At 43.8% G+C, this 26,778-nt stretch overlaps 1 long non-coding RNA gene across 1 annotated transcript; it reads left to right on the forward strand.

Annotated features, from left to right (window-relative positions):
- Nucleotides 1-241: 241 nt before the first annotated feature.
- Nucleotides 242-25,094, forward strand: LOC138740969 (uncharacterized). Its single transcript, XR_011343239.1, has 3 exons — nt 242-583; nt 17,848-17,977; nt 21,304-25,094. It is a non-coding gene; the product is annotated as an uncharacterized lncRNA (long non-coding RNA).
- Nucleotides 25,095-26,778: the final 1,684 nt, after the last annotated feature.

Raw genomic sequence — 26,778 nt, forward strand, 5'->3', positions numbered from 1 at the left:
ATCCCGCCATCATCTCCAACTCAGGGTAGCGCAGCTCTATCAAGAGGACCAAGCACGCGGGACACCCGCTCCCGAGCCGCACAGAGTAAGTCTCACCTCCACCCCCGGGCCCAGGACGCGACCTCCTCCATGCAGTGGCCCGTTGCTGAGGGAACGATGTTCGCGGGCACTGTGACGTCAGCGCGCACACACTGCGGCTGGGACAAACCGACACGTGACCGGGCGGCCGCCGCACGTGTCATTGTAATATTTTCATGTTTGAAAATCGTGGACTGCAAACCAGAGGAAATTGGATCGATCAACAACCAATTCAAACAGCTCAGGGTGGATCCACAGGAGGCCGGAAATGTCCTCAACCATGACCCTCTGGTCAAGTCAAGTCATCTTTGTTTTTTCTTCATAGTCAAGACTAGGGACCAGGGAGTAAATTTACAAAATATAAGTGAGAATAGTTAAAATATTAATGCATATACAGTAAAAGTCCACGGTTCTTGATCTACCCGGGGAAAAAGCTGTTGCCCAATCTGAATGTAAGGGTCCGAGTATTACGGTTCCTCCTACCAGACGGCAGAAGGGAGAAAGGGTGAGTGAAGGTCTTCACGTTGTTTATTGCTTTCCGTGTGCATAGATGACGATCATGGTTGGAAGGAAGCCCCCAGTGATCTTTTCCGCTGACTTTGCGATCCTCTGCAGGGTCTTGTGGTCCAAGGAGGTACAGCTGCTATACCAGCTGGGGATGCAGTTGCTCAAGATGCTCTCTGAAGGATGTAGTGAGGATGGAGGGTGGGAGATGGACTTCCCCCAGCCTTCGCAGGAAGTAGAGGGACTGCTGGGCTTTTTTGGCTATGGAGCTGGAGTTAAGGGACCAGGTGAAGTTCTCCACCAAGTGCACACCAAGAAATTTGAAACTCTTGAAGACCTCAAAGGTGGAGCCGCCAATGATCAGCAGAGAGTGACTCCCCTAGGCCCTCCTGAAGGTTGATGATGTCGATGTTCCCAGCATCAGGGCTAGAGAATTAATATTTTTTTGTTCACGAATCACGAGGAACAGCCAGCAGCTTTGTTTTGTGTACACTCCGCACAAGTCAACTTTGACTTAAATCATGCACGTTGTGCAATAACTAAAATAAATGTTGGTGCAAATTTATAGTAAATCAGAATATGAGGAGTTAAGTGTTCCAAGACACAGCTGGGATCGAGCAGTGTGTGGTTAAAGTAGTGCACAGGAACATTTGTTTTACCAAGGTGAAGGTCCAATTGAATGGTTGATGACAGCGGGAAAGGAACGGAACCTGAATCTGGAGGTTTGTGTTTTGAACTTCATGTCTCTTCTGTCTGATGGTGTTGATGGGGGGGGGTGGGGGGGGGGTGTTGTGGGAGAGACTGTGACAAGGTTGTCAGGGTTGTTGAATATGCTTTCTCAGAAGAGCATGAGAGTCAATGCAGGAGACATTACTTTGTGGGTGGACAGATCTGCGGACACTTATTTTGCCGTGATGGAAAGAGCGGTTTCCATCTCAGGTGTTGCTTCAAGATGATGGGATCGTTTTATGGTGCCTCTGTAAACGTTGATAAGTGATCCTTAAGGCATGCTGAAATAACCTCGGTTTTTGAGAAAGGAAATTTTTTGGTTCCCTGCTTGGACACCACGTTGAAAAAGTTGGAGAAGGACAAATTGTTCATATTTATTCCTGAGAATACCAGATTGGTAATTTCTGGTGCTACAATGCACTGTAGTGTCCAGCACCTTAGTTTTTCAGGCAAATGGGACCGTATACTTGGTTCGGCTGTGAGTCAGAGGAGGAGCTTGGAGAGAGTCGGGCTGTGAGTCAGAGGAGGAGGAGCTTGCTGAAAGTGAGTCAGAGGAGGAGGGGCTTGCTGAAAGTGAGGAGAAGGTTAGCTATTAAAGTCGGGGGGGCTTACCGGGGCTTGGGCCTACTTGGTTCGGCTGGGAGTCGGAGGAGGAGCTTGGAGAGAGTCGGGCTGTGAGTCAGAGGAGGAGGGGGAGCTTGCTGAAAGTGACAGGGTCAATTGGTCAAGGGGTCAATAAAAGGAGTGAAAGGGGAGGGAGCAGCCAGCGATGAGTGGAGCAGTGAAGGAGTGAGACTTCCTGGCTTTGGCTTATCGGGAGCAGTGAAGGAGTGAGACTTCCTGGCTTTGGCTTATCAGGCTTCGGCGAAAGCAGGCAAGGAAAAAAGGTAAGCTGAGTTATTTGCCTTCGTATTCAGAGTCATGCCAATAGGGTTAGTGCTCTGTACTGGGTGTCAGATGTGGGAATAATGAGTGACCTCCACCCTCCCAAATAGCCACATCTGCACCAGGTGTACCGAGATGCAGTTGCTAAGGGAGAGAATTAGGGATATGGAGTTGCAGATTGATGACCTGCGGCTTGTAAGGGAGAGTGAGGAGTTAATTGACTTAACTTTCAGGGCGATAAATACTCCAGAACCCGTGTCAGGTAAGTGGGAAACTGTCATGGGGGGAAAGAAAAAAGCGAGAAAAACGGAGACCACACCAGTGATTATCCCACTCAGCAACAGTTATGTTGTGTTGGATTCTGTTGAAGGAAATCACCGGACAGAAGATGGCCATGGGCACCAGGTCAATGGCAATGAGCCTGGCAAAGTGATGCAAAAGAAAAGGAAAAGGAGAAATGCAGTAGTTATTGGGGACTTCATTGTCAGGGGTACAGACAGGAGGTTCTGTGAGCCAGGTAAGTATACCCACATGGTGTGCTGCCTCCCTGGTGCAAGGGTACGAGATATCACAAATCGGGTCCAAAATGTTCTGAGAGGAGAGGGAGAGCAGCCTGATGTCTTGGTACATGTGGGTACAAACGACATTGACAAGAAAAGGGAGGAGGTAATGAAAAGGGATTACAGTGTGTAGAGCTCGTCGAAAGAACCAAAGACTTGTTGATCCAAACCAAGGCTTTTATTAGCAAAAGACCGGAGCTCTTCACAGGTGGCCGACCAGTCCGGAATGATCCAACCTGGCTAGGGACACAACCCTTTAAGACCCAGACAATAGGAGTGGCTTAGCTCTCAGCCAATCGCTGTAAGTACAGTCTAGATACAGTAACTATATACACTATGTACATTGGTGATAGACCTGTACTATCACATTCACCCCTTCTTGGAGAATTGACCCTGGGAAAAAAAACAAAAACGAGGGAGAGAATGAAAGGAAGGGGTAGGTCAAGGACTGTAGCGGTCAGGGGGTCTGACCATCCGGCGTGACCGCCGTGGTGCCGGGATTGGGGTCACTGGAGTGGTGTTGCCAGCGGGCTCGTCGGGTGCGACTGCTCCGTCGCTCAATTCCCCGTCGTTTTGTCGGCAGGGTGGCCCGGGTCATTGGGGTGCTGTTGGTCCTTCTGTTGCGGCATGGGGCCTGGAGAAGGAGTTGGGGGGTTTGCTGGGTCTACCGCGTCCTGAGCTAGGTCCCGCACCGAAACAGTGTCCTCCCGCCCGTCTGGGAACTCCACGTATGCGTAATGTGGGTTCGCGTGGAGTAGAGTCACTCGGTCGACCAAGGGGTCGTTCTTTGAGTGCCGGACGTGGCGTCGCAAAAGGACGGGGCCAGGGACGGTGAGCCATGCCGGTACAGTGGTTCCCGATTCGGATTTCCTCGGGAAAAGGAACATCCTTTCGTGGGGGGTGGCATTTGTTGCAGTACATAGGAGGGAGCGGATGGAGTGTAAAGCACTAGTGAGAATCTCCTGCCAGTGAGAGGTGGGGAGACCTTTAGACCGGAGAGCCAGTGTAACCGCTCTCCATATGGTGGCATTCTCCCTCTCGACCTGGCCATTACCGCGTGGGTTATAGCTCGTGGTCCTGCTTGAAGCAATACCACACTCCAGAAGGTACTGTTGAAGCTCTGCACTCATGAATGAGGACCCCCTATCACTGTGGATGGAATTGGGGTACCCGAAGATGGTGAAAATATTGTGAAGGGCCTGTATCACTGAGGTGGCAGTGGTGTCTGGGCAGGCTACAGCGAATGGGAAGCGGGAGTACTCGTCGATGGCCGTAAGGATGTAGGTATTACGGTTGGTCGACGGTAGGGGCCCCTTAAAGTCTACACTAAGACGCTCGAAGGGGCGGGTGGCTTTGATAACGTGGGACTTATCCGGACGGATAAGTGGGGCTTGCATTCAGCGCACACCGAACAGGCTCGGGTCATGGAGCGGATCTCCTCGACTGTGTAGGGTAAGTTGCGCGCCTTGACAAAGTGAGCAAACCTAGTGACCCCTGGATGACAGAGCGCCTCATGGAGTTTCCGTAGTCTGTCCATCTGTATGCTGGCGCACGTCCCCCTGGAGAGCACGTCAGGCGGGTTGTTGAGCTTACCAGGCCGGTACAGGATGTCATAGTTAAAGGTGGAGAGTTCGATTCTCCATCTGGCGATTTTGTTGTTTTTTATCTTACCACGCTGGGTGTTGCTGAACATGAAGGTGACCGCGCGTTGATCAGTCAACAGTATAAAGCGCCTCCCAGCGAGGTAATGTCTCCAACGACGCACCGCTTCAACTATGGCCTGGGCCTCCTTCTCGATCGAGGAGTGTCTACTCTCTGGACCCTGGAGGGTTCTGGAGAAGAAGGCTACAGGCCGACTGGCCTGGTTCAAGGTGGCTGCCAGGGCGAAGTCGGATGCATCGCTCTCGTCTTGAAACGGGACAGACTCATCGATTGCGTGCAGCGTCGCAGCAGCGATGTCAGATTTGATTCGATCGAAAGCCGCTGTGGCTTCGGTCGAGAGGGGAAAAGAGGTGGTCTTGATAAGAGGACGCGCTTTGTTGGCGTAGTTTGGAACCCATTGGGCGTAATACGAGAAAAGGCCCAGGCAACGTTTGAGAGCTTTCTGGGTATGGGTGGGGGGGGGGGGGTAAGTCCATTAGGGGACGCATGCGGTCAGGATCTGGCATGACTATCCCGTTCTCCACCACACAACCTAGAATAGCGAGTCGTGTGGTCCGGAAGACACACTTGTCCAAATTGTAAGTCAGGTTTAGCTGACGGGCAGTTTGAAGAAATTTGTCTAGGTTGGCGTCGTGGTCCTGCACGTCGTGGCTGCAGATGGTGATATTGTCCAGATATGGGAAGGTCGCGGTTAGCCCGTTCTGGTCCACCATCCTGTCCATTTCCCGCTGGAAGACCGCGACACCATTCGTGACCCCGAATGGTACCCTGAGAAATTGATATAGCCGCCCATTCGCTTCAAAGGCCGTGAATGGTCGGTCCTCGCAGCGGATCGGGAGCTGGTGGTAGGCCGAACGTAGGTCAATAGTGGAGAAAATGCGGTACTGGGTGATCTGGTTCACCACATCCGTGATGCGTGGCAGGGGGTACGCATCCAGGAGCGTGAAGCGGTTAATGGTCTGGCTATAGTCGACCACCATCCGTAGTTTTTCCCCATTCTTGACAACCACCACCTGGGCTCTCCAGGGGCTTGAACTGGGTTCGATGATGCCCTCATCCAGCAATCTACGCACCTCACTCCTAATGAATTGCCTGGGTGCTTCGGGAGTGGGGCGATGGCAGACCGAGAGGGGGGCGTGGGGTCCCCCAAAGTGTAGGGACACCGTTTGGAACTGACACTGGAAGTCTAATCCCAGCAACACTGGGGCGCACAATTGGGGAAGGACGAATAATTTGAAGTGGGTGACTGTCACGCCCTGTACTTCCAGCGTGGCGATGCAATACCCCTTTATCCCAGTCGAGTGCGACCTTGTCGCTAATGAGATCCTCTGGGTAGTGGGAATAATGTCAAGTCCCCAACGGAGGGCCAGATCTGGCTGGATAAAACTGTCAGTTGACCCAGAGTCAAATAAGCAATTGGTGTAGTGTCCATGCACTTTAATCAGTTCCATTGCTTTAGTGAGGGGATGAGAGCATTGCTGGTTTAATGTTATTGAGGCAGTTGACAGGGGAGTTTTGCGCGATGACGTCACGCAACGGAATGACGTAGTCAACGCTCGAGGAGTGCTTTTGTGGCGGCGTTGGCGGGTGAATAGTAAGTAGTGGGGTTTGTAGTTGCTCACGATTGGCGGTGGGTAGGTCGTTGGTCGCGGCGGTCGGGCCCTGGCGGTCGTCAGCGATGGACGCTAGGGTGAGCACCTGGTTGGCCGCGGGGGTGGCTGTGGCGGCGGTAGCAGCGGCGGTAGCGTCGGCCACGGGTGTGGCGGCGGCAGCAGCAGCGGTAGCGTCGGCCACGGGTGTGGCGGCGGCAGCAGCGGCGGTAGCGTCGGCCCCGGGGTTGGTTGTGGCAGCGGCAGCAGCGGCGGTAGCGTCGGCCCCGGGGGTGGTTGTGGCGGCGGCAGCAGCGGCGGTAGTGTCGAGTGTTCCGCACGGGGGCGAGAGGCGGGCCATCACCATGGTTGCGACGGTGGGTTGCCCCTTCCAGGTTCGGCGTCTCCGTGACATCAGGCGTTGCCGTGCAGGGGAGCCCTCGCTCTCATTGGACGAGAGCTCTGGGGAAGAAGAGTTTGAATGGGATAGCGGCGATTGGGCTTCACACGAGGCACTGTGTTTGCTGGTGGCCATTTTAGACCTACAGACTGCAGCAAAGTGGCCCTTTTTAAGGCACTTCTGGCACCTGGCTTTTCTTGCTGGGCACTGGGATCTGCTGTGCTTGTCCCTCCCGCAGAAATAACATTTCGGGTTCGCACGGGGCAGGGTAGCAGCAGCCATCAGGGGTAGGGTAGAAGGGCACTCTACTCACATCAGAACGAGGTGTCCAGTCCCTAGAGAGCTCGGTGGATTTTAAGGCTGCATCCTCCATTGTGATTGCAATCTGGGCCACGTCCTCTAGTTTTTCTACCCCTTGTTCGAGCAAGCGCAGCCTCACTTCATTCGATCGGAGCCCGGCCACATAGGCATCTCGGACGAGATCATTTGTGATCTCGGCAGCAGTTTTGTCCACACAGTTACAGTCCTTGCCCAATGCCTTTAATACTTGTAAATATGCCCTGCTGGACTCACCAGGCTGTTGCTTCCTCGACGCAAGCACGAGCCGGGCATGAACTCTGTTCACCGGTTGATCATACAGTCCTTTCAGTACCTTTATGGCTGCGGTGTAAGTGGTCTCATCCTGGATGTTCTCGTAGACTCTCAAGGACACCATAGACAGCAATGCTGTTAGACGCTGGTTATCCTCCTCTACCTGAATGAATCTCAGGAAGTTTTCAAAGTTCAGCAGCCAGAAGTTAAAGGCTTTGAAGGCTGTAGCTGACTGTGGGTCGATATCAAGTTTTTCTGGCCGAGTTAAACGCTCCATCCCTTTCAAAAAAAATTCTTTTGCTAATAAAATTGTAGAGCTCGTCGAAAGAACCAAAGACTTGTTGATCCAAACCAAGGCTTTTATTAGCAAAAGACCGGAGCTCTTCACAGGTGGCCGACCAGTCCGGAATGATCCGACCTGGCTAGGGACACAACCCTTTAAGACCCAGACAATAGGAGTGGCTTAGCTCTCAGCCAATCGCTGTAAGCACAGTCTAGATACAGTAACTATATACACTATGTACATTGGTGATAGACCTGTACTATCACACAGTGAGCTGGGACGAAAGCTGAAAGACAGGAGCGCTAGGGTGGTGATCTCAGGATTACTACCTGTTCCAAATGCAAGTGATGAAAAGAATGTAAGGATAAGGAAAATGAACGTGTGGCTGAGGGGCTGGTGTACAAGGCAAGGATTTGGCTTCTTGGATCATTGGGATCTCTTTTGGGGAAGGCATGATCTTTACAAGAGGGACGGGTTGCACCTAAATCCAAAAGGTGTCAACATTTTGGCAAGTATGTTTGGTACAGCAGTGGGGCAAGGTTTAAACTAATTTGGCAGGGGTATGGGAACCAGAGTGATAGGGAAAAGGGTAGAGAAGATAAAGTAATGGCCAGGAAAAGTAAAATAGGAAAAGTAATGTTGGGAGGAGAAAGTAAAAAATCAGATGGTGCAGTGAGTTCTCGGGTCAATGATAGTGTTAAGAAAATTACAAAGAAAAATAGTGGGCAGAAAAATCAAAAGAAAAGGTTACAGAAGTCACTAGATATTAAAAGGACAAAGAGCATAAGGGCACTTTATCTGAATGCCCGCAGTATTAGAAATAAGGTTAGTGAACTTAGGGCGCAAATCGGTACCCATGCCTATGATTTGGTAGCCATCATGGAAACATGGCTACAAGGTGACCCTAAATGGTAATTAAACTTTCAAGGGTATCAGGTGGTGCAAAGAGATAGACAGGATGGTAAGGGAGGTGGAGTTGCACTCTTAATCGAAGATGAGCTCCAGGCAGTAGTGAGGGATGATATAAGATCTAAAGAGTATAATGTTGGGTCCATTTGGGTAGAGATAAAGAATAAGAAAGTTAAAAAATTATTGGTGGGTGTTATCTATCGCCCACCAAATAACAATAATTTAGTGGCACAGGAAATAAATAGAGAGATAAGTGAGGCATGTAATAATGATACGGCAGTAGTCATGGGGGACTCATGATTGGGAAAATCAAGTTGGTCGTGGGAGTCTGGAAGAGGACTTCATAGAATGCATCCGCGATAGCTTTCTTGAGCAGCATGTTAAGGAACCAACAAGAGAAAATGCTCTCCTGGATCTAGTGTTGTGCAATGAGATAGGTAGAGTAAATGATGTAATAGTCAGAGACCATCTGGGAAATAGCGATCATAGATTGATTGAATTTCTCATTCAGATGGAAGGGGAAATAGTTAGATCTAAAACTAATATATTATGCTTAAACAGGGGTGACTACCATAGGATGAGGGAGGAATTGGGCAGAGTGGACTGAGAGCACAGGCTAATTGATGAAACAGTTGAGGAACAGTGGAAGATTTTCAAAGAAATATTTTATAATGCTCAACAAAAATATATTCCGGTCAGGAAAAAGGGCAGCAAGGGAGGGAAAAATCAACCGTGGTTAACAAAGGAAATAAAGGAGAATATAAAATTGAAGACGCAGGTGTACAAAGCTGCAAAGAGCAGTGGGAAACTGGAAGATTGGGATAACTTGAAGAGACAACAAGGGGTTACAAAGCGGGTAATAAGAAATGGGAAAAAGGATTATGAAAGTAAACTGGCACAAAATATAAAAACAGAAAGCAAAAAAATTTATAAATATATAAAACAGAAAAGGGTGGCTAAAGTTAACATAGGACCCTTGGAGGATGAGAAAGGAAAACTGGTAGCAAAAAATGAGGAAATGGCCGAGGCATTGAACAAATATTTTGTGTCAGTCTTCACGGTGGAAGACACGTCCAGCATGCCCAAGTGCGGAGTTAAGGATGCGAATGTTGGGGAGGGGATAAAATAGTTGGGGAGGGGATAAAATAGTAGTTACAAAGGAAGTAGTGATGGAGAAACTAATGGGACTAAAACCAGACAAATCACCTGGTCCTGATGATATGCAATGAAGGGTTCTGCAGGAAATGGCAGAAGTTATAGTTGATTCATTGGTGGTCATATACCAAAATTCCTTGGATTCTGGGCAGGTCCCGGCAGACTGGAAGACAGCAAATGTCACGCCACTTTTTAAGAAGGGATGTAGGCAGAAGACTGGAAATTATCGGCCAAGTAGCTTGATGTCTGTAGTTGGAAAAATGCTTGAAGCTGTCATTAAAGATGAAATAGTGAAACTTTTTGAACGTAAGGGTTCAATGAGGCAGAAGCAGCATGGTTTTAGAAAGGGAAGATCTTGTTTGACAAACTTGTTAGGATTCTTTGAGGATATAATGGGTGCGTTGGATAGAGGGGAACAGGTTGATGTTGTATATTTGGATTTCCAGAAAGCGTTTGATAAGGTGCCACACAAGAGACTTATCAGTAAGTTACAGCAAAGTGGAGTCCAGGGAAGTATATTGGCATGGATTGAAAATTGGTTGTCTGACAGGAGGCAGAAAGTCGGGATAAATGGGAGTTTTTCAGGTTGGCAGAGAGTGGTAAGTGGGGTGCCGGAGGGGTCGGTGTTATGCCCACAACTGTTCATCATTTACATTGATGACTTGGAGGAGGGGACAAAATGTGGTATAGCCAAGTTTGCGGATGATACCAAATTGAGTGGAAGAGCAAATTGTAATGAGGATGTGGAGAGTCTGCAGAGGGATATAGTTAAGCTGGATGAGTGGGCAAAGGTCTGGCAGATGGAGTACAATGTTAGTAAGTGTGAGGTTATCCACTTTGCAAGAAAAATAAAAGACCTGAATATTATTTAAAGGGTGAAAAACTACAGCATGCTGTTGTGCAGAGGGACTTGGGAGTGCTTGTGCATGAATCACAAAAAGTTAGGTTGCAGGTGCAGCAGGTTATTAAGAAGGCAAATGGAATGTTGGCCTTCATCGCTAGAGGAATTGAATTCAGGAGTAGGGAGGTAATGTTGCAACTGTACAAGGTACTGGTGAGACCACACCTGGAGTACTGTGTCCAGTTCTGGTCTCCATATTTGAGGAAGGATACACTGGCTTTGGAGACGGTCCAGAGGAGGTTTACTAAGTTGATCCCTGGGATGAAGGGGTTGACTTATGATGAAAGATTAAATCATCTAGGATTGTATTTGCTCGAGTTCAGAAGAATGAGAGGAGATCTTATAGAAACATATAGGATTATGAAGGGTATGGATAGGATAGATGTAGGAAGGTTTTTTGAGCTGGCCGGGGAAACTAAAACCAGAGGACACAGTCTCAAGATTCGGGGGAGTAGATTTAGGACAGAGATGAGGAAAAATAGTTTTTCCCAGAGAGTAGTGAATGTTTGGAATTCTATAACCAGGGAAGTGGTTGAGGCTGCTTCATTAAACATATTTAAAATTCGGTTCGATAAATTTTTACATGATAGAGGAATTAGGGGATATGGGGAGAAGGCAGGTAGGTGGAGATAGGTCATAAATTAGATCAGCCATGATCGTATTGAATGGTGGAGCCGGCTCGATGAGCCATTTTTGGCCTACTCCTGTTCCTACTTCCTATGTTCCTATGTCTACCAGAGAAAATGGGTTTGATCATCAACCAATTCAATCAGATTTTTGTGGATATACAGGAGACTGGGAATGTCATCAGCGATGATCTGTTTCTACTGTGGAGAATGATGGGGGCGTGCAATCGTGGGCATTATTGTTCATATTCAGTATATTGTTTGAGCTTTGCACTGAAGGTCCTGCTGCATATGAAGGCAGGCAACTCTCCTGTGATGATCACATATATCAAAGGACATTGTGTTAAGATGGAGAGGAAATTGTTGGTGCCCTGCAGAGGTTTATGAGTGCCTGAAAAATTGGAGGGGCTCAAACCATGTGCCTCTATTCAAGAATGGCTACAGAGAAACCTGGAGATTACAGCCCAGTGAGTTGAGCATCTGTGGTCTGCATTTTAGGAGTATTATTTAGGAGAATATATAATGCACTGAGAAGTACAAGGACATATTGTATACAGTCACCCGGCTTCAGAAGTGGAATGTCATATATCACAAATCAGATTGAGTGTTCTGAAGACGCAACCAAATATTGTTGAAACCAGAGCTGGAGGCATTGTATAAATGTAATTCAGTAAGGCATTGGTTAAGGTTCTGCATGGAAGGCTGTTCAGGAAGGTTAGCTCGCAAAATAAGCTTCCGCAGATCTGTCCACCCATAAATCAATGTCCCCTGAATTGACTCTCATGCTCTGCGGAGAAAGCATATTCAACAACTCTGACAACCTTGTCACAGTCTCTCCCACCCCCCAACTCCCCATCAACACCGTGAGACAGAAGAGACATGAAGTTCAAAACACAAAGCTCCAGATTCAGGTTCAGTTCCTTTCCCGCTGTCATCAATCATTCAATTGGACCTTCACCCTGGTAAAACAAATGTTCCTGTGCACTACTTTAACCAGGAGAGAATTGCTGAAAGGAAAGAAAATGAGCTTTCTGGAAGAAAATTGAACGTGATGGAGTAAAGTTTTGTTGGCACGGAGTCCTCTGATGCGCGTTAAACCCAATGATGGGCCCATTGTTGTTTGTCATCCATATAATTTATTTCAATGAAAACGTTCATGACATGCGGAACACGTTTGTGGATAACATCAAGGGGCTGATACTGTAGATAGCCAAGAGCGTCGCCGAAAGTTGCAATGGAACTTAGGCGACAAACTAATCATTGATGGAAATAATTTAAAGAAATGTTAGATATTTTACTTTACAATGCCTAACCTGAGGAAACCCCATAAAGTGAATAATTGTAATTTTAGGCAGTGTTGTAGAGCAGCAGGATCAAGGGTTATAGGGACATAGGACAAGAAAGTGGCATCACATTTAAAACAGCTTTTGGTCCTTTGGGCTACATGGAAGGATTGAGTTTTGAAGCTGAGAGGTAGTGCTGAACTTGTGTAGGATGTTGGAAAGGTCATATTTTGAATATTGAGTAGAATTTTGCACAGGATGCTATGGAAAAGATGTCAAGGAGGAGAGATTGCAGAGTAGATTTACTGGGATATCGCTGAGACTCATGGGTCTGACATTGACAGAGCATTTGATCATGCATGAATTTTGTTCCATTGGAGTACAGGAAGATGGGACTCATCTTGGCGATGTGGACAATATGATGAAGGTATTCGCTGGAGGGTGAAGTTACAGCTGCCTCGAGTTGATGGTTTGGGTGGTCTTAAATGACACTGCAGAGGATCTGAATGATTACAGCAGTAATGTTACTGACTTTATCAAAACAGCTGTCAATGAGCATGTCCCCACCAAATCGTTCAAGGTTTTCTGCAACGAGAAGTCCTGTATGAGCAGTTAAATCTACAACCTGCCAAGAACCAGATCACAGGCTTTTAGGTCCGGAGATCAGAACAATATACAAGGAGCAGGTACGTCCTACCAAAAGCCATCTCCTGGGCCAAGTAGAGATTCAGGACCAGGTGGAACTCATAAACGGTACCCACTGCTGTGGCAGGGCAAAGTGGCATAATATCTCACAAAGTCCAGTCCAAAGCAATAGGAGACACCAAAGTTTCTCTCCAGACAAACCCAATGCCTTCTAAACCTGATTTGACCTCAAAAACAAGGAAGAACCAATGTGCCCCACGCACATCCCCTAATGACGCACTACAAGTCAGTACCCAAGGATGAGGTGTGGGTTGTCTTCAGGAAAGTGAATCCAGGAAAGACATCTGGTCCACATGGAGAACCCGGCCGAGAATGGAAATCGTGCTGACCAACCTACCAATGTTTTCATGGATATCTCACTCTGACAGGGTGTGGTTCCCACCTGTTTCAATCTGACTTCAATCGTACCCATAAAGAATGTGGTAACCTACTCAATGACTATTGACCGTGACACTCACATCCACAGTGATGAAATGCTTTGAGAGGAAGGCGTTGAAAAATATCAGTTCCTGTCTGAGTGCAACATTGATCCAACACGCCTGCAGCGGATGCCATCCCACTGGCTCTACACAAAAACCTTTCCAAAGTGGACACCAAAGGCTTTTTATTGACTACAGTTTGGATTCAACATTTTCATCTCCTCAAGACTGATTGGCAAACCTCAACACCTGGGACTTAAAACCCCACAGTGTATTTCGATCCTGGATTTCCTTCCCTTCAGACCCCAAACAGTACAAAATGGCAAAACATCTCCTCCACAATATTAATCAGTACCGGAGAATCAGAGGACTACATATGAGCCCCCACCCCTGTGCAGGAAATTTTATGAATTAAAGTTTCACAATTTGCTTTTTTTTTTTACTTAGTCTTTTACAACATTAAGTTTCACACATAACTTTACTCTCTTCCCAGAACAAATGGCTAATTGCTGTTCTAAAACCCCTACCCTGGCTCCTCAGTGATTCTGCTCTGAAGCTTGGGGATGGATGAGTTAGGCAGTGTCATCTCTCCAGCAGGGAGTACAGAATTCTTCCTCACAAGTTTTCTTTTTGGTTCTTTCACTGTTTTGATGGATGTCTGACACAATTTGTAAAGAGCTTTGTTTTTTCAGTTGCAAATGTTCCTGTTATCACATGTTCTTTTTTTCTTTGGCTTGGCTTCGCGGACGAAGATTTATGGAGGGGGTAAAAGTCCACGTCAGCTGCAGGCTCGTTTGTGGCTGACAAGTCCGATGCGGGACAGGCAGACACGGTTGCAGCGGCTGCAGGGGAAAATTGGTTGGTTGGGGTTGGGTGTTGGGTTTTTCCTCCTTTGCCTTTTGTCAGTGAGGTGGGCTCTGCGGTCTTCTTCAAAGGAGGTTGCTGCCCGCCAAACTGTGAGGCGCCAAGATGCACGGTTTGAGGTGATATCAGCCCACTGGCGGTGGTCAATGTGGCAGGCACCAAGAGATTTCTTTAGGCAGTCCTTGTACCTTTTCTTTGGTGCACCTCTGTCACGGTGGCCAGTGGAGAGCTCGCCATATAACACGATCTTGGGAAGGCGATGGTCCTCCATTCTGGAGACGTGACCCACCCAGCGCAGCTGGATCTTCAGCAGCGTGGACTCGATGCTGTCGACCTCTGCCATCTCGAGTTCTTCGACGTTAGGGAAGAAAGCGCTCCAATGGATGTTGAGGATGGAGCGGAGACAACGCTGGTGGAAGCGTTCTAGGAGCCGGAGGTGATGCCGGTAGAGGACCCATGATTCGGAGCCTAACAGGAGTGTGGGTATGACAACGGCTCTGTATACGCTTATCTTTGTGAGGTTTTTCAGTTGGTTGTTTTTCCAGACTCTTTTGTGTAGTCTTCCAAAGGCGCTATTTGCCTTGGTGAGTCTGTTGTCTATCTCATTGTCGATCCTTGCATCTGATGAAATGGTGCAGCCGAGATAGGTAAACTGGTTGACCGTTTTGAGTTTTGTGTGCCCGATGGAGATGTGGGGGGGCTGGTAGTCATGGTGGGGAGCTGGCTGATGGAGGACCTCAGTTTTCTTCAGGCTGACTTCCAGGCCAAACATTTTGGCAGTTTCTGCAAAGCAGGACGTCAAGCGCTGAAGAGCTGGCTCTGAATGGGCAACTAAAGCGGCATCATCTGCAAAGAGTAGTTCACGGACAAGTTTCTCTTGTGTCTTGGTGTGAGCTTGAAGATTGAAGAGACTGCCATCCGTGCGGTACCGGATGTAAACAGCGTCTTCATTGTTGGGGTCTTTCATGGCTTGGTTCAGCATCATGCTGAAGAAGATTGAAAAGAGGGTTGGTGCGAGAACACAGCCTTGCTTCACGCCATTGTTAATGGAGAAGGGTTCAGAGAGCTCATTGCTGTATCTGACCCGACCTTGTTGGTTTTCGTGCAGTTGGATAATCATGTTGAGGAACTTTGAGGGACATCCGATGCGCTCTAGTATTTGCCAAAGCCCTTTCCTGCTCACGGTGTCGAAGGCTTTGGTGAGGTCAACAAAGGTGATGTAGAGTCCTTTGTTTTGTTCTCTGCACTTTTCTTGGAGCTGTCTGAGGGCAAAGACCATGTCAGTAGTTCCTCTGTTTGCGCGAAAGCCGCACTGTGATTCTGGGAGAATATTCTCGGCGACACTAGGTATTATTCTATTTAGTAGAATCCTAGCGAAGATTTTGCCTGCAATGGAGAGCAGCGTGATTCCCATGTATTCAGAATACATGAATACATGTTATCACATGTATTCAGATCATAAATGTACCAGTTTCTGTAGCTAAGCAGAGACTTGCATCTTTGCTTTTAGAGAACACTGGTCTCTCCCTGGTACCAGGCTTTTTAAAATAAAGGCTTCCTAAGCAGTAATTCCTCTGTGCTTAAGTTTCTTTTTCTACAACAGATGACGACAAGGATGGGTATTTATTGGACATTTCCCTCCCTTTCAAGTTGGGAAGGAATAACGAGGTGGACGACCTTGCAGTATCCTAAAAGAACCCAAAGAAAATAAACAAATCTGAAACCTTAGCTGAAAAGGGGGTGAATGGTAACAAGTCCTAGCTGAAAGGGAGACGAGTCCTAGCTGTAACCATATAACCGTATAACAATTACAGCACGGAAACAGGCCAATTTGACCCTTCTAGTCCACAATGATCCGTACCCTCCTCTAATCCCACCTACCAGCACCCTGCCCATATCCCTCCATCCCCCCCCCCATCCATATACTCATCCAACTCTTTCTTAAATGACAAAATTAACCCTGCCTCCACCACCTTTCCCAGAAGCCTATTCCACACAGTAACCACTCTGAGTAAAGAAGTTCCCCCTTTGCCCATCGACTCTCAAACCATAACCTCTTGTATCCATCTCTCCTACTCAATGGGAAAAACCTTTCCACATCAACTCTATCTATCCCTCTCATTAACTTAAACACCTCTATCAAATCCCCTCTCAGCCTTCTACGCTCCAAGGAATAAAGAGCTAATTTGCACAATCTTTCCTTGTTTTCCAGATGCTGAAACCCAGGCAACATGTTTGTAAATCTTCTCTGCACTCTCTCTGTCTTGTTAATATTCTTCCTATTAATCAGTGATCAGAACTGCACATAGTACTCTAAATTTGGCCTTACCAATGCCTTGTACAGTTTCATCATTACTTCCCAACTCCTATATTCTATGCACTGATTTATATAGGCAAGCATACATACTAAAGGCCTTCTTCACCACCCTATTCACATGTGCTCTTACATTCAGGGAACAATGCACCGTTATTCCTAGATCTTTCTGCTCCACTGCATTCTTTAATGCCCTCCCATTTACCACACATGACTTGCTTTGATTATTCATTCCAAAATGAAGCACCTCACACTTATCAGCATTAAACTCCAACTGCCCATTCCTCTAAGCAGTTTAAATCCCTCTGCAAACTTTGAAAACCCTCTTCATCATCCACAATTCCCTCTATTTTAGTATCATATGCATATTTACTAATCCAATGTACCATCCCATCCTCCAGACCATTAATATATATGACAAACAGCAACAGTCCCAATACCGAACCCTGAGGTACACCATTTATCACCGGCCTCCATCCTGACAAACAATTATCTACTACTACTCTCTGGCACCTTCCTTCCAGCCACTGTTGAATCCATTTGACTATCTCCAAATTAATACCCAAGGACTTAGCCTTCCTAACTAACCTTCAATGCTGAACCTTATCGAAAGCCTTACTGAAGTCCATATAGACAATATCCACTGCTCTACCCTCATCAACAAAATTGGTCAAACACGACCTTCCACGCACAAATCCGTGTGAGTATCCCTGATCAGACCCTGTCCCTCCATATATCTATATATATTATCTCCAAGAACACTTTCCATCAATCTACCTACCACAGACATCAAACTTACAGACCGATAATTGGTAGGCTTGCTCCTCAAACCCTTTTTAAACAAATGAACCACATATGTAACACGCCAATCCTCCGGCACTATACCCATCTCTAATGACATTTGAAAAATTACTGCCAGAGCCTCCGCTATTTCCTCACTAACTTCTCTCAAGGTCCTGGGAAAAATCCTGTCAGTACCTGGAGACTTATCCATTTTTATATGTTTCCAAAGCTCCAGTACTACCTCTTTCTTAATCACTATAGTGTCCATATATACCCCCTTTGCTTCCTTTACCCTGCACAGTACAATATCCTTCTCCTCAGTAAATACTGAGAAAAAGAAATTGTTCAAGACCTCCCCCATCTCCTTTGCCTCCACACACATTTGTCCTTTCTGATTCTCTATTGGACCAATTTTATTTCTCACTTTCCTTTTGCTATTTACATATTTGTAGAAAATTTACATATTTGTAGAAAGGGGAACTAAATGTAAAGGGTAGCTACCGAAAGACAAAGACGACTGAGGAACCTGTTGCAGAATTCCTTTACACCGGTGAGCGCTAGAATTGGTTTACTGTTGAAACGTGCATCGTAACTGCTTTCTCTACAGAGCAAAGAGAATTGCCAGCAGTCGACCAGCAAAAGCTACTCCTGCTGACAGGACAAAAGCACTGAGGGTCCTGAAGACCAGTAAGAGGACCGAGAAATGAATAAAGACGGTAAAAGACATTCGACGTGAGGTAGGAGACCCGCTGGTCCCTCCGGGATCCCCAGTGGACACTAATAAAAGAAACTGGAGATGACCGGTATGCAGTTACTTTGAGCAGGGATCTCTATGGCTGGTCACAGGGAGACTGGCTGTATGGGGGATCTTTTAAGATTCCTTTAATACAAACCTGGTGGAATGCGGTAGCTAATGGGGATGGGGACCCTAAATGGGAATTTGAGTATATGATGGGTTGCTTTGAGAAATGGATGAAGGTGGCTAAAAGACACCAGCCCCCCAAAACAAAAGATTATGGAAAAGACACCGGAGAAGGTTGCCTTTTCCACAGTACCCCTGGATGGTCCTCCACCCTATGTAATTTCCCCTCCTCCAGTACCTCTGTATCCCCAAAGACCCCAAATGGTACCACTGTATTCCCAGATATCCCAAGTGGTATCAGCTGCTAAAAAACAGAATCATGGTCCTGACAATGGACCTGATAAAACCATGGATGAACTAATAGAGATAGTTACTGCCTGGCGGCAGAACCAAGATGCAGAGCAACAGGTGCATGCAGGAGGGGCTAGGGAGGGTCAACAGGGACCTGAGGTAGAAATTGGAGAAGGAGCCTCTGTGAAGGATATGTCCAGACCACCTCTGCTGACCTTGAGCAGAGAAAGAGATGCCTCTCCTGATGCTTCTTCCTCTCATGTAGTTCATCAAACCGCCAAAAATCATGATTGGAGATGTCCCTCTTTTGAAACTATGGACTCCAGCCAAGGCTGGGGCTATGGTAACAGAGGCTCTGAACCCCTAAAGCGGCCAGCCGCTTTTCTAAATTGGATAGTACAAACATGCGACTATATAATCCCCTCCTGGGTGATCTAAGAGCTCTTTTAAAATGTGTATACGGCAGTTCTTGGCCTGCACTTCAAGGTACAGTGCTGGTTCCGCCCAGAGAGAACAGCGATTGGCGCCCTGATGACACAATTCAGGGTACTGAAACTCTCGCACACTGGATGCAGCACAGAGGAGAGGAAGCCATCAAGAGAGTGGCCCATCGCGAAGGGGACTTAGGGGAAGTTACTCGAGCCCTCCCAATTTTATAGCAAGACTCAAAACCAACTGGGAAGAATATTCTGGGGTTCCGCTGGAAGGGAACAGGGCACTGGCCATCCAAACCCCTCTCAATTGTATGCTTCCCCAACAAGTCCAGGCTTTTACTCTGAACCATCAAAGGAAATCTATTTTGCTGTGCATTTCTGATAGCCATACGTAAAATAGTCTCTCTATCACAGTAATTTAAACAGCGAACCAGAACAGGTCTTGGATTCTGTCCTGAAAAAGGTCTCCTTCTCAAAGCTCTATGAGCCCGTTCCAATATTAAACCTTCAGGAAACTTATCTTGTCCCAACACTTGTGGAATCCATTCAGTGAAAAATTTTCTTGGATCTGACCCTTCTATACCTTCTGGCAAACCAACAATTTTCACATTATTCCGTCTGGATTGATTCTTCAAATAATCAACCTTTTTTGCTAGATTTTTATTCTGAATCTGAAACGTTTCAATTGTTTTATTCACATCTTGCAATTGATCTTGTACATCAGATAATCCTTGATCACACATCTCAAGTCTTTCAATAGTTTCGAATTTAAAAGCTCCATAATCAGCCGTCTGTTGAGTATTCACATCCACCAATGCATTAATCTTAGAAGTAAGATTGTTCATAGAATCACCTAAGTGCATCATTGAAGAATATATCTTATGTTCAAGACTCTTGAAAAGTATATCAGCATAAGTGGATTCAGACATAGTGGGATCCTGCTGTTCTTGTGGAATCAAAGGACCTTCTATCCCTTCCTTTAATTTAGTAGCTTTTCTTGCAGTTTGGCTCCATGTAAAAACCCCTGCCACAGACCCCCCAAAAATGTCAGGAGGCTGATGGTCAGGGTTACCTTTAAGCCAAATCTCATTAAAAAACTTAGTTACATCAGTATCTGGAAGAGCCGTTGTAACTGGTGGTGCACTTCGCAGTGCCACCACTATAGCAGTCGAATGACAGCTCTTTAACTCTCCAGCTGGTGGCGCCCCAGCTGATTCAGCTGTCAAAGTCTCAGTAACAGCACTCACAGTGGACATTGTGTGAATTACACGCACCCGGCCAGCCCTTTGTTCTAAAGGCTGCCGAGTGCCACCTTCAGAGAGCCCTACCGGTACAGAGCGGAGCTCCAGTGCCGAATCCTGTGCTTCTTCTCCTGGATCCATTCCACGCTGAGTCCTGGCTTTTTGTAAACAGGTAGGCTCAGATAATTTCGGAAAATGTAATTTTTTAACAATCTGTTGATGTTTCCTTTTACTTTTTTTTAAGCAAATGTACCATTAGGTGTTAATTCAACACCTCATACTATTTATAAACTTTTTAAAAAGTTTTAACGGGTAGTTAAAGACAAAGCAATAAGTCAGAGTCAGGAGAGGACTGGAAGGCACGTCTGTTCTTTACGCCATCTTGCCACGTGTTTTCTTCTATCCGGATTTGAGTCAGGAAATTATGTTTCAACGACGTGAATTTAATTCTGTGAAAGAATTGCTGTGGAAAAAAGGATATAAGGCAACATTTAGGTACCCTGCGGTAATGAAGATTTTTCAGGATGGATATCAAGCAAAGTTCTTTGACAATCCTAAAGAAGCTATGGATTTTTGCCAATTACGCAATTCCAGGAACAACGTAGTCCTCCACGGTCTCCAAAGAGGGCAGAGCTGCAAGATGGGAATCAGATTTCTAGAAGAAATGGAAGAAACGGTGGTCGCAATGGCAAAGTTGATTTTTTTTTTTTTTTAATTTTTAATTTTTTATTTTTTGTTGAGAAGATTTCAAATAGTGATGGGAGTTGGGAGAGGGAACTGGGTGAGCACTAATTCCCAGAAGTCATCAGCTGCGTGTGAGTTATCTCACACCCAATATTTTGGGAGAGTTACCGCATTAGGCAGATTAAACAGGAGGAGTTAATTGTGACCTCCGACCTGTTTTTTTTTCTTTCTAATTTTTGAGTTAGGGAGTGAAGTCTTTTTTTATTATCTTTTTTAAATAATTTTTTTTATATATAATTTTTTTGTGTGTCTCTGGTTGTAATTTCAAAGGGGAATTAAGGGTTTTTTTTCTTTTCTTTTTTTTCCTTTTTTTGGGGGGGTTTCTTTTTTTCTTTTTTTTTTGTTTGTTTTTTGTTGTGTTTTATTGAGTGTAAGAAATGTCTAAATTGAAGTTTGCTTCTCTTAATGTTCAGGGTTTAAATAATCATATTAAGCGTAAGAAGGTATTTGCTTATTTAAAATAATTAAAAGTTGATGTTGCTTTTTTACAGGAAACTCATTTAACAGATAAGGAACATTTGAAACTCAAACATGAATGGGTTGGGCAAGTTTTTTATTCTTCATTTAATTCTAAGGCAAAAGGTGTGGCAATTTTGGTACATAAGAATCTACCATTCCAGTTACAGAACGAAGAGAAAAATGGTGGAAGATTATTAAAATTAAATTGTACAATCTTTAATGAGGCATGGACTTTGCTTGATGTTTATGCTCCTAATGTTGAAGATACAGTTTTTGTTGTGGATATGTCTTTATTACTTGGACAATCCAACTCTAATGTGATGATTGGGGGTGATTTGAATGTGGTATTGGAGCCTTTATTGGATAAGTACCCAAGAGTAATTAAGAAGTCTAAGATGGCAGTACAAGTGACTAATATGATGGCAGATTTGAATTTAATTGATATTTGGCGTAGAGTTAATCCGATAGAGAAAGATTTTTCTTTTTATTCCTCGCGACATAATTCTTTTTCTAGAATTGATTGTTTTTTAATATCAGCACATTTGCAGGATAGGGTTACATCTGTGGAGTATAAGGCTAGATTGGTTTCAGATCATTCATTACTATTATTAGAATATTTGAGTTCACAAGATGTTCAGAAAGCTTCAAGATGGAGATTTAATATTATGCTATTGCAAAAACCAGAATTTATTAGTTTTTTAAAACAGCAAATTGAAATTTTTATTGGTATTAACTGTAATTCTGTTTCTAGTCATTTTGTTTTATGGGATGCAATGAAAGCTTTTTTGCGAGGCCAAATTATCAGTTATGCCTCTAAAGTAAAGGAGGAGAGAATTAAAGAGATTGAAGACTTAGAGAAAAAGATAACTGCTACTGAAAAAGAATTTCAAAAACATGCTACCGAAACACAAAAGAATCAGTTAACTAATTTAAAATTTAAATATAATGAATTACAAACATATCGGTTGAATGTTTAATGAATCGAAATAAGCATAAGTTTTATGAATGGGGTGAGAAAGCTCATAAAGTTTTGTCATGGCAATTAAAAAAGGAACAATTATCTAGGATTGTACCAGCGATTAGAAAGAAATCAGGTATTACTTTTAATCAAAAGGAGATTAATGAGGAATTTTGTAATTTCTATAAACAATTGTATACTTCAGAATGTAAAGATGTAACTGGAGACGCAATAGATTCTTTCTTGAAAAATATTAACTTGCCACAATTGAATCAAGAAGATAGACAAGAGTTAGATAAACCTTTTACAGACGATGAAATAGAAATGGCAATAAGAGATATGCCGAATGGAAAGGCACCTGGTGAAGATGGGTTTTCAATAGAGTTTTATAAAGTTTTTTATGCTGATGTATCTTCTATTTATAAGGATGTATTACAACAAACTTATAATACTTTTCAATTACCTGAGTCTTGTTCTAATGCAATAATTACAGTTATACCAAAAAAAGATAAAGACCCTTTACAGGCTTCTTCTTATAGACCAATATCGTTGTTAAATGTAGATTATAAAATTGTAGCTAAAATTATGGCTAATAGATTAGCTCAATATCTGCCTAAAATTATACATGGTGATCAAACGGGATTTATAAAAAACAGGTATACGTCAGATAATATTTTACAGTTAATAACCTTGATAAATAAATCTAAATTTCAGTTGAATTATCCAATAGTGGTTTCATTGGATGCAGAAAAGGCTTTTGATAAAGTGGAATGGAAGTTTCTGTTCAAAGTACTTGAGAAATTTAGTTTTGGTTCTTCATTTATTGGATTGATAAAGGCTTTATATAATAGCCTGAAGGCTAGAATTGCTGTTAATGGCCAAAATTTCAGAATCTTTTAGTTTGACAAGATCTACTAGACAAGGATGTCCATTGTCACCTGCTTTATTTGCTATAGTTATTGAACCTTTAGCACAATTAATACGTCAAAATGAAAATGTTAAAGGTATGAGAGTTCTGAATGAGGAATACAAGATTAATTTATTTGATGATGATGTTTTATTATGTTTGGTGGATCCAGATACTTCTTTACCTGCAATTCAAGAATGTTTAGAAATTTATGGCCAATTATTTGGTTATAAAGTAAATTGGGCTAAAAGTGAAATTTTGCCAATTTGTAAAGATGATTATTCAGTGTATAAAAATATTACTAATTTTTGGGTTAGGGAGTGAAGACTTCACTACACAAATTAAATATTTAGGAATTAATGTTAATACGAAATTTCAAGAATTATACTCAATTAATTATCTTCCTTTAATAAAAAGGATTAAATTAGATTTGATTAGGAGGAGGGATCTACCTTTGGGTTTACTAGGGAGGATTAATACCATAAAAATTAATATTTTTCCTAGAATACAATATCTGTTTCAAATAATTCCTTATTTTTAAAAAAAAAAGTTTTTTTAAGGACTTATATAAAGCGATTAGAGAATTCTTATGGAAGGGAAAATTTCCGAGAGTAGCAATGAGAAAATTGGTGTGGGATTTTCAATTTGGAGGTTTAAGATTACCGAATTTTCAGCATTATTACGAAGCAGCTCAATTTAAATTTCTTAGTGCATTAATGAATATGGATGACCCACCTAGTTGGGTAAAGATAGAAATGGCGGTTATTTTAGAAAAATTTCGTCATGAGTTTTTGTTTTGATAGAATAAAAATTTACTACGAACTTACGATGTGCCAATATTGAAATATTTATTGAATTTATGGACAAGTAAACTTAAAAAATTGGGACTTAAAAATCTATATTCCGGAAGATTGCCATTATATAATAATCAACTTGTTCCTTTTACGGTCTCCAATGCCACTTTGAAACAAAAATTTATTTTGATTGTTTTTCTCAGGGTTGTTTTTGTTCCTTTGATGAATTACAAAGGAAATATGGTATTAGTGGAAATTCTATATTTGTATATTATCAATTAAGATCTTTTGTAAAACAGTTATGTGGTCGACATTATGATTTTATTACCTGAATCTAGTTTTGAAGAATATGTACTTTCAATACCAAAAAAGGGATATATATCTGATTTGTATTGTATTTTACAAGAAATTGATAGTAAAAAAGACTGGGATAAAGATAAGTTGAAATGGGAAAAAGATTTAGGACATAAAATAGCTGAAGAAGCATGGATGGAAATTTGTCAGAATAGTATTCGGAAATTAATTAACGCTAGACTAGCGATGATTAATTATAATTTTATTCATTAGTTATATTTAAAGCCGGAGAAATTTTAAAAATTTGGTCTTAGTAAGTTGGATTCTTGTTTTCGATGTGATCAGACGGCCAATACATTTTTGCATACTGTTTGGCTTTGTGATCGATTGCAACAGTTTTGGAAAGGTATTCAATCTATTTTTAACAGTTTATATTAGATCCCGATATATTTTTATTAGGGAACATGCAATCATTAATGGATTATCAGATTTCCTTTATCTATTTAGCTTTAGTCATGGCTAAGAAATGTATAGCACTTACTTGGAAAGATAAAAATATATTAACTTTAGATAAGTGATATTTGGAGATGAAATTTTGTTTGACTATGGAAAGGATATCTTTTTCAATTCAGGATAGGATGTCTTTTTATAAGTTAAAGTGGACTCCGTTTGCTAATTATATGCATTTAAGTTTGATTTAAATATATGTTTAAGCGTGATATTTTAGTATTGATTAAAAAAAAATTTTTGTTATTAGAATTTTTTTTTAGGTTAAGTTTTATCTCTTTTTTTGTAAGTGGGTATTTTTTTTCCATATATAATATTGTTAATTTTATTAACTCTTCACTCTTTATTTTGGGGAGGGAGGGCTGGACTAATTTTAAGTTAGATTACTAATATTGTGTTACAATTAACGGGGGGGGGGTTATTTTGTGTAGTTTTCTGATGTAATATTGTAATCATACCATTTTAATTTTTTTTAATTTTTTCTTTAAATGTAATTCTCTATTGTATTCATGTTATAAATTTTTAAATAAAGTCTTCAAAAAAAAAAATCCAGGCTTTTAAGATGCACAATTTAAATTGGCAGACCCTGACCTGGACTCAGTTCGTTACCACACTGATAAACATCCCAGCTAGTTTCGCTGCTCCATCCCCCCCATGTGCGCCCTTGTTGGCCTCGATGCTCCATTCCCCCGAAAACAAGACCGAGCCCATACTGTATTGCTGGCAGCTGTTGGTAACCCCTTCGCTGGGCTAATACATTATATACAGCAGGAACTGAGCAACATGACGGCATTACCTCCTGTGGAAGCTGTGCGGGCCCTGCTGCAGGTAGTGCGGTATCACAAATGACTGCATTGAACAGCAAGATGATCCCGATTATTGGGAAAGGGTGTCTGTTCATGAGGGTCAGAAGATGAAAATACACCCTGAACCCCACCTCTATTATGGGCCATTGGGACTCAGTATCCCAGTACGCCTTTCCTATGAGCAGTGGGAGCTGTACTGTTCAGAGGACACTGTGCCTCATTTAACACTTGCAATATGCCCCCCTTTTCAAGCAAAACAGATGGGGCTGATGATTAAACAATTACAATCTAGCCCAGTAGTAGGGTGTGTTGGCAGTTTGCAGTGGTATGGACCAGAAGAAGGCAGGATATAACTGCCTGAAATCTTCCAGTTGCTGGAGAATCCCACAACTGAGGTTTAGCAGCAGCAGCCCCCCCTTGCCATATGATTGCACAGACCCAGTGGCACGAGACATGGTGGCCACCCACTTATGGACACACCACAAGACTCATGTGTACTTAGCAACTTCTGCAAAGGACCACAAAATACAATTAAGGGAGAACGTGTTATTACCCTGTGTCAGGCAGTACCAATTGGCCCCAGAAGCAGAGAAAGGCATATCACCTGTAATAGACTCCTTGCTGGAGTAAGGGGTACTTAAGCCCACAGTCAGCCCCTGCAGTATGGCGATATTGCCCATACCCAAGATAGGCATACAAAAGGAACGGCGTTTTGTGTAGGACTTGCGGGGCCATAAACAACATTGTTGCTCCTATTGCCCCTATTGTACTGGATGTTAACATGGTACTTTCCTCCATTCCATCGGATGCCACCTCATATACTGTGATCGACTTGTGTTCTGCATTCTTCACACCATTGCACCTGGACAGCCAGCACCTGTTTGTATTTACCTACAGGGGGCAACAATACACCTGGACTCGTTTACCACAAGGGTACACTGAGAACCTGGTGGTCTATGCTGTGGAATCAAACATGACCAGGATGAATGCCACCTTGAAGGAGGTTCAACAATACAGTATGTCGATGACCTGTTGGTAGCATCCCCCACCCTGGCTGAGTGCGCACAAGACTCTCTGGCAGTGCTCTAGTTTTTAGCAGGACAAAGTATCCAGGGCCAAGTTGCAGTTCTGTCAGTTCTATGTGCAGCACCTGGGTTTTACACTGAAAGCAGGAACTCGAGAAATTGGACCAGACAGAGTAAAAGCCATTCTACAGATGTCACCTCGGAAGACAAAGAAGG

The sequence above is a fragment of the Narcine bancroftii genome, chromosome 8 (genome assembly GCF_036971445.1).
Source record: "Narcine bancroftii isolate sNarBan1 chromosome 8, sNarBan1.hap1, whole genome shotgun sequence".
NCBI classification, from domain to species: Eukaryota; Metazoa; Chordata; class Chondrichthyes; order Torpediniformes; family Narcinidae; genus Narcine; species Narcine bancroftii.